Source organism: Balearica regulorum, chromosome 2, assembly GCF_011004875.1.
Source record: "Balearica regulorum gibbericeps isolate bBalReg1 chromosome 2, bBalReg1.pri, whole genome shotgun sequence".
In the NCBI taxonomy this organism is placed as follows: Eukaryota; Metazoa; Chordata; class Aves; order Gruiformes; family Gruidae; genus Balearica; species Balearica regulorum.
This window is the reverse complement of record NC_046185.1, coordinates 148,492,867-148,501,374: the sequence shown is the minus strand read 5'-3', so window position 1 is coordinate 148,501,374 and position 8,508 is coordinate 148,492,867.

The window sequence follows — 8,508 nt, the reverse complement described above, 5'->3', positions numbered from 1 at the left end:
GAAGGCACACGCTGCTGTAGTGCCCAGCAGTTGGACATTTCACCCCAGAAATGGAGTTCACAAAGTTGGTACAGACATCAGCATCCAATATACACTGTATAAGGAAAAGTTAACACTTAAAACCAGGATTCAAAGCAGACACAGTCAGTAATAAGTGATGATGAAACACCTTGGAAGCACTGTCTGGATTAACTAGAAATTACTGATTGATTTCTTGTAGATGGGGCTTGGAGTCTGGATCTTCCTCCTATGGCCAGGCAGCCAAGCTGTGCACTAGCTGTGGGCAATTGCGTCTCTAATTTCTCTCAAAGCATCGCAAGAGGACTGAGTATTTCGTAAGGACCAGAGCACTTGCCCAGGGTTCTGATCATGGATGAACTTGAGGACCTTTGAACCTGTAGTTCTGTATACCAACGATGTAACTGCTAGTTTACGCTGTGTTCTGGCGGGGAAATATTCTCTTTAAAGCTGAATACAGGGAGACCAAGCACAGAAGAGCTGTAATCTCTAGGCTACACGTTAGGATGCTCAACACAGAGGAAGGGACTTTTTTATAGATTTGTTCTTATTTTCTTCAATTTTTTTTTCTGAGTATTTTTGCTTAGATTTTGGGGGAGGGGCTGTCTTGTTTATTGTTTTCTTGTCATTCATAGTCTAATGTAAAACGGATAAATGATCGAGCAAGTCAAAACACAAGGTTGTCCCTTTCTCATGCAGTCACAGCTTTGGTATGTCGTCAAGCTCGTGCATGAGTATTCTGTATCTAGTCTCATGAATTTCATATTCTTTGTGTCCAATGGCACAGCTTGAACAGAACTGGTGGCTCATTCTCATCATAGAGGGGTAGTTAGGCTACTTTTTCATTACTTGGGATATTGTAATCAAGCCCCATAAAACTCCCAGCGGCATACAATGTCGGCTGCCCTGATTTGTGGCTGAGCATTCTAGCTTCTAGGTTATTATGCTGAAGGGGAGCGTTTCTCCATTTTCATGAAAGAAAATGAATGTCAGTGTTGTACTCAACATTGTCTGGTTTTAAATATATTCTAAATGCAAATACAGTAAGTAACAAAGTCTGCTCCTGGTGATACTGAGAAATATAGATGTTTAACTTGCAAATCCCGAGTGCCGGTAGCTCTGACAGAAATCCCAGACAGCTCAAACCCAGCAGAGCCAAGGAAGCTTTGCCATGCAACAACTGTTGAAGGGACTTCGGTTCTGGAACTTCTGAAGAATTCTTGCAGAATTCTGCTTAAATTGCTCTTCAGGCACAATCTTTTGTCCTCCATAAGACTAGATGTGTAATTTGCCTGACAACGTTTGTCTCGCGAGGATACGTTAGAAATTGCTGCAGACAACACAGACATCTGCTGATCTTCCTACAAATTTACAGCAGAACAGTGGAATTGCCCTTGCAGTTCCAAGCTGCCACTGCTGTCTGACTGCAGGTTTACCACAAATACCCACTTTTCTGAGAGTTTAAGTCAATGAAGTCGCCATTCCTAATGGTTTTGTCATCCTTGTACCTCCTGTGACATCACACTCTGCTTATGTCAAAAGAACTTTATGTGTGTGACTCTCGTGACATTTTTAAGCCCCACATAAAAGTATCTAACGATAAGTGAAAATGTCTTTCTGTTACCAATTGCCATACAAAAATGTGTACGTCCCCATGTAGTGTCTTGATCAAGAAGGCTGTATTTAGAAAGGATTTTTGGAGAGTTACGCCTGTTTGTAGTATGAAATCCGGCACTGATTCCCACATGTTTATATTGTAGTTGATTGAAATTCCAGAACAAATGAAGGCAAAACTTAAAAATGAAAGATCATTAGTTAAAAACCTGGTGAGATACTTACTATACTTTTTTTTTTTAAACCATCATTTATTGCAAATCTAATAAAATATGCAAAACCCTTTTAATATCCCACAGATTGAATAAATTTATTTTTAAGTAGAGAAGTTCTTTTACATGTGAAAAAAAAAATAGCAAAAATACTTTACAGTTTTCTTTTGTTCTTACTGTGTTTTGAGAGGAACAGATGTAAACAATGCTACTAGAAATATTTTTTTTAAAAGCCCTACTATTTTGTTTTAGGAGGCCTTGGAAAATATTTAATAAATGCAACATTATTTGAAAGGATTTGCTGCTGCTGTTTACAAATGTCATAGGCAATGATACAGAGTTTTGTCTTAAAATATTTTTGTATTCTGCATTAGTCTCATAAGAACACTGCCTTTTATTTTCTTTCTACATGATCCAGGAACTTTCCAGACGGCTGGTCCTTTATTTTACCATTTGACTTTTTTTTTTCTTTTCCTAGCCTGATTTCGTACTGGCTTTCACACTGATCACCACTAGTATGTCTTTGTTACAGTAAGCTGACTGGGTTTATTATAATAAAAAATAAAACACAGCTTGACTTGCAATCTAAATGTGCTGGAAAAGAATATGATACTGTTTAGAAGAGAAAAGGTTGTGAATAGAAAATCAGTACCACTTCAGTTATTTAAACATTTGCTTTTCTGCAGCTTGTCAAACTTTGTGCCAAGTCATAGCTGCTTTACTTTGTTTTGTTAATCTCAGCACCATGTGTCTTGGGCTTTTTTAATAGGGGGCCAGTCCTGCAGTACTTACTCAGTTTTCAGTTTCAGTGAGTCTGGGTAAGTACTGTAGAACTGTATTTTTTTTTGAAAATTAAAGAAAAAAACAAAATGTAATGTTATAGGGTAGGTCTTTCAAATCAGTTTGTGAAGGTTAAAAAAACCTACAAAATAAGTTGCCTATTGAATAAATTTTGATAAGCACTTTCATAATGAAAACTGTTTATAATTCTCATCACATTTTAAGAAAATTTTTTTGACCTGAAGATGTAAGCAGGACTGTATGGGAATTAGGAAATTATAAATACAAGATTTTAAAATGTGATTGTCTACATTCAGGCCATGGTACAGACTTTGTTCTTTCAAGGAAAACCTTTTGGGATAAGAATGTGCCAGCAGAGAATGCTAGCTAATGCTAAAAAATTACAGTCTGGTTTGTATATTTACCAAAAGCCTTTGAAGGTATTATTATAAGATGATGTATCTGAGGGTTGATTTGGCTCATAGTCTGTTTCTGAGCTGATATGTAACATGACTTAGACAGACTTCTGGATCGTAGCTGAGACACTAGAAACATCATTTTAAGTTACAAATTGAGTTGTGTTAGTTCTAGAAATCCCAGTGGGACCTTTAATATCAAAGCTTAAGTAGTCAGATTTTATATATCCTTAATGCATCTTAAGAAATATCTAGACATTAGAAAGCTTTTATTAACTCAGGAGAAAAATAAGTTTTCAAAATAAAATTATTTTTTAAAATAAATATTGATTATGAGACATGTTTACTTCTTTTTTATTATTATTATTCCAGAGTGAGTTCCAAATTTTACCTAGAAATGCTTCATCTAAGGGGATCTTCTTCGATGAATTGGGAAAATATTTCTTTGCGCAGATGTAGTAATAGTCTGAGTTCAAAACAAATGAGTACATAAGAGTCCAACCTTTGCAAAGGCTGTTGTATGAGATTTGGCCTCACTCTTCCCTCTCCTCCTATTTGTAAAATTAAGCACAAAGTTGCCAAATATCTAGAACATACTTACAAGGCGGTTTCTAAGGTCATGTAGTGCCCCAAAATACAGAGTATACATTGCAATTAATTGTGAAATGTGATGAAGATACCTTGAGTAATCTGCAATACCTAAGTATTTAACACGCAACTTTTTGTGGCCTTATCTTTTGATTACGTATTATCAAACGAATCAGTGTTAAACATGAAAGAGATAGAGCAGTAATGCAGTTAAGTGGGATAATCAGAGCAGTAATGTGCAGAGTGAATGGGAAATAACATTGGAAGTGGAATGCTTATCCTCTGGGAAACAGCGAGGAAGGAGTAGACTCAGTGAGAACTTCAATGCTTTGCTCGTTGAGACTTCTTGTTGATACTCTGAGTGCATGCAAATGTGGAAATGAAAGATGGACAAACAGGAGAATAAAAACACTCTCAGAGTACATAGTGCTGAAGAGAAAGAGGAATGAACACTGAATGTAAAAAGTAATTTGTAAGCAAGGTTGAATTTGAAAGTATAAATCCTCTGACATATGATTGGAGTAAAGTATTTATGCTCTCAAAAGATCTTCTCTAAGTTTTAACAATTTTTAAAAGAATTTCATGAAGATTATTACATAAATATAGTATTTTCTGTATTACCATACAATTCTGCATATTTTGACTTTATTACAATAAATAAAAATGTTAGTGATATAAAATGACATTTCCTAATAGTTTAAAGCCCGGAAAATGTAACAATGTTAGATGAAATGAAACAATTACAAAACAGAATCATTAGCAAAGTACTCACAATTGAATCAATAGTAAAATCCTGGAATAAATCTTAGGGGGAAAATTGTCAATTGATTAAATGTTCCCCTTTTGTCCTCTTTAATGATTCTGTCAATATTCAGTTTCATTTCATTGTCTATGAACAATATTTTTGCTTTCTCATCATTTGAGTAGTACAAATTTATGAGCAAGGCTGGGCAGTAACACGGGACCGGCTGGCTTTGTTACAGCTCACTACAAGCCAAGGAGCTGCTGTCACTTTCTCAGGTTGTTGACAGTCCCAGCTCATATCCAATGGAGTTTTCAAAGAAAAAGTGCAAGTATTTTTCTCTCCAGTTATTATGTTCCCAGATGGAGAACTGAAAGACAGGTTTTCACTGTCATAGATCAAAGTGCTAATACAATTAGCTTTAAATCTGCAAAACGTTGTATGCCTTTTGAATATGCTATTTACAGATGACTACTTATTTTCTCCTTTTAATACAATTTTTCACTAAACTATAGTTCTGGGTTAATATTAGATTTTTTTCCAAAAGTTTATGCCTATTGTTCAGTTCGTATTTCTTGGTGGTTCCTTTTAGCAACAGAAGGAGAAAAAGAAGACACCGAGACAAAGGTGCAAAGTGTCCCGGGTGTGGAACAGAAAAGTGTATGCAATTAACTTTATTTCCTAAGTAAAATGCAGATTTTATTAGCTAATATTGCAAAGTGCTTTGCTAGTGTCATACCTCTGTTTTATTTTTCTTAGTCTGGTTTTTCTTTTTCCACTGGCTTCTCTTAAACCTCTGTGTTTTAACTGAGTAATGACGTACACTCCTTACACTGCACTAATAACTACTATCATTGCAACTATACTTTCAAAAAGTAAGAGTCTTTTTTTTCCATTTAATCCAAATGGAGTTAAGTAACATCACTACTAGACTTGGTCCTTCTACTCACTCCCCTTTCAAACTGAAAGACGTACTCGCTGTTCCTTGTCCTTTAATCTAGAGAGAATGAACATGGCGGATCGCAGGGCGTGATGTTTGACCGCTGTCATTAGTGGGTAAGCATAGCTCAGGGTTTGTCCAGCTGAAATCAGTTCAACTGACAAAGTAGGAATCTGGTGGAAGAAATGCCTTTGTTAGCATTGTACCTTATAGATAGCTAAAAATACTGAAAAACATTTAAACACTAGACCCCAAATCCCAGTTTTGTCCACGGGCAGCAATGCTGTACCAAAAAATACAGTGCCATGAAGCACAGGGACAGAAAACTAAGATTCTTGCTGCTTAACATAATACCTACGTATTTCAAAACCAAAAGCAGCACAAATTTTACCTTAAACACATGCCAGAGTATTGTAGAAGACCAACACTTTACTGTGCTACAACAGTGTCTTCACGCAGCAAGTTTTAAAAAAAGGTAGTCCAGGTATTGAATAAATTTTTATTTCTGAAGCTTGAGCTGAGGATCGTGCTTATCCACATGTGAAAAATATTTACTCTACTTCATCAAGATTAACTAAGTAGGATGTGATCTTAAAGGGGCTGTGGAAATAGAAGCAGAATTTAAAACGCTGCTAGGGCATTTGGGTAAAGCTGGCAGCTGAGTTAGTAACTAGCAGGAAAATCCTAAGTATCAAGGTCCTAAGTGGTGCTAAGAGGCTCTTGAGAATTGACCAGAATATCTGCCATGGAAGGCCTCCAGTTCCTCCACATTTTTATACCTGATATGAGGTATGGTTGCTTATTCTTGCAAACATATGCACTTAATTTGTCCCAGCCTTCAAGGAACAATAACATATGCATCATAAATATATACAGCTGAAGGAAATCTGACAAACAAATATATAGAGAGTCATAAAGTTATAGAATCGTTTAGGTTGGGAAAGACGTTTAAGATCATCAAGTCCAACCGGTAACCTAACACTGCCAAGTCCACCACTAAACCATGTCCCTCAGCACCACATCTACACATCTTTTAAACACCTCCGGGGATGGTGACTCAACCACTTCCCTGGGCAGCCTGTTCCAGTGACTGACAACCCTTTCAGTGAAGAAATTTTTCCTAATCTCCAATCTAAACTTCCCCTAACACAACTTGAGGCCATTTCCTCTTGTCCTATGGCTTGTTACTTGGGAGAAGAGACCAACCCCCACCTGGCTACAACCTCCTTTCAGGTACTTGCAGAGAGCGATAAGGTCTCCCCTCAGCCTCCTTTTCTCCAAACTAAATAACCCCAGTTCCCTGAGCCGCTTCTCATAAGACTTGTGCTCTAGACCCTTCACCAGCTTCGTTGCCCTTCTCTGGACATGCTCCAGCACCTCAATGTCCTTCTTCTAGTGACGGGCCCAACACTGAACACAGTACTCGAGGTGTGGCCTCACCAGTGCTGAGTACAAGAAGGTGATCACCTCCCTAGTCCTGCTGGCCCCACTGTTTCTGATACAAGCCAGGATGCTGTTGGCCTTCTTGGCCACCTGGCCACACCGCTGTCTCGTGTTCAGCCAGCTGTCAACCAACACTCCCAGGTCCTTTGCCGCTGAGCAGCTTTCCAGCCACCCTTCCCCAAGCCTGCAGTGTTGCATGGAGTTGTTGTGACCCAAGTGCAGGACCCGGCACTGAGCCTTGTTGAACCTCATACAGTTGGCCTTGGCCCATCGATCCAACCTGTCCAGATACCTCAAGCAGATCAAGACTCCCACCCACCTTGGTGTCATCTGCAAACTTACTGAGGGTGCACTTGATCCCCTCGTCCAGATCATTGATAAAGATATTAAACACAACTGGCCCCAACACTGAGCCCTGGGGAACACCACTGGCCACTAACTGGATTTAACTCCATTCACCACAACTCTTTGGGCCTGACCAGCCAGCCAGTTTTTTACCCAGTGAAGAGTATACCCATCCAGATCATGAGCAGCCAGTTTCTCCAGAAGAATGCTATGGGAAATGGTGTCAAAGGCTTTGCTAAAGTCTAGGTAGACAACATCCACAGCCCTCTGATCCTCTTCATGGCCTTCCTCCGGACTCGCTCAAGTGTGATCTGCTTTACATAAGTCATCCTCCTTTTCCAAAGACTTAAACTTGTAAGTCCTTCTGCACACTTGCCAACTTTTGAATCCTTTAAGTAGAAAAACCTGGAAGAATAATAAGGAAAAGTAGTTTAACGTTTAATCGGGTTTGAAATTTTTCCTTTAAAAAATGGTCTTTTCTCCTTTGTAAGAATAATTAGCACTTACGAATTTCCGTTAGTTGTTTGAACTATTTAAAAACTCATTCTACTATGAGATTTCTGAATGTGACCATAATAAAAAATGCAAATTGTCTTCTGTAGCTACTACTACATCCTGTCATTTACCAAAGGTGTGAGCAAAGTTAAACTGTTTGGATTTCTTTTTTATTATGGATTATATTTTAAACATTTTAGGCAAATAATTGCTTGGGAAAACATGAACATTCTTTAACTTTTGCAGAATATTTTTATAATACAGAATAAATGTAGTGAACCATTATAAGCACAAAGGATTTTTATATTGTCTTATTATTCTTAAAGTTAGATTGCATTTAGGTTTCAGAATGCCTTTATTTGATTGTTGATATCCCTGATCTTCCTAAAACTTCAAATAATAGAAAAAAAATTTCAATGTTTGGAAGTTAATATCTAAATCAATGTATTAATCAGCCTCACTTTTTGAAGCTAGATTTCCTTCAACAGTTATTTGACATATCCTATTAATCATAGTTAGATTTGGAAATCTATGGCATGTGATGAGAACAAGCCATATGCTGAGATAAACTGAACTGGAGCACTTCTAGGTTAGTGGAAATATGTGTGATGTTTGTATTAAAACAAAAATTGGCATACTGTTGGTAATTATTTGTAACTGAGACCTATAGCTTGAAGTGTTATAGGCATAGAGGAATATCCTTTCTTGAAGAATTTAATTTACATTCATTTTTAATGGATTCTGTATCATTTAAGTACTACTTTGACACTTACCCAGATGTCTACTTTCCCTAATGCTTTAGTCATATCATGAAATCACAGCAGCAGTAACGTAAAATTTCAAACTCAGTAGCAACAACATAAAATTTTGACAAAAAATCAGCCTTCACACTACCTCCAAAACCTTTTTCTGTCC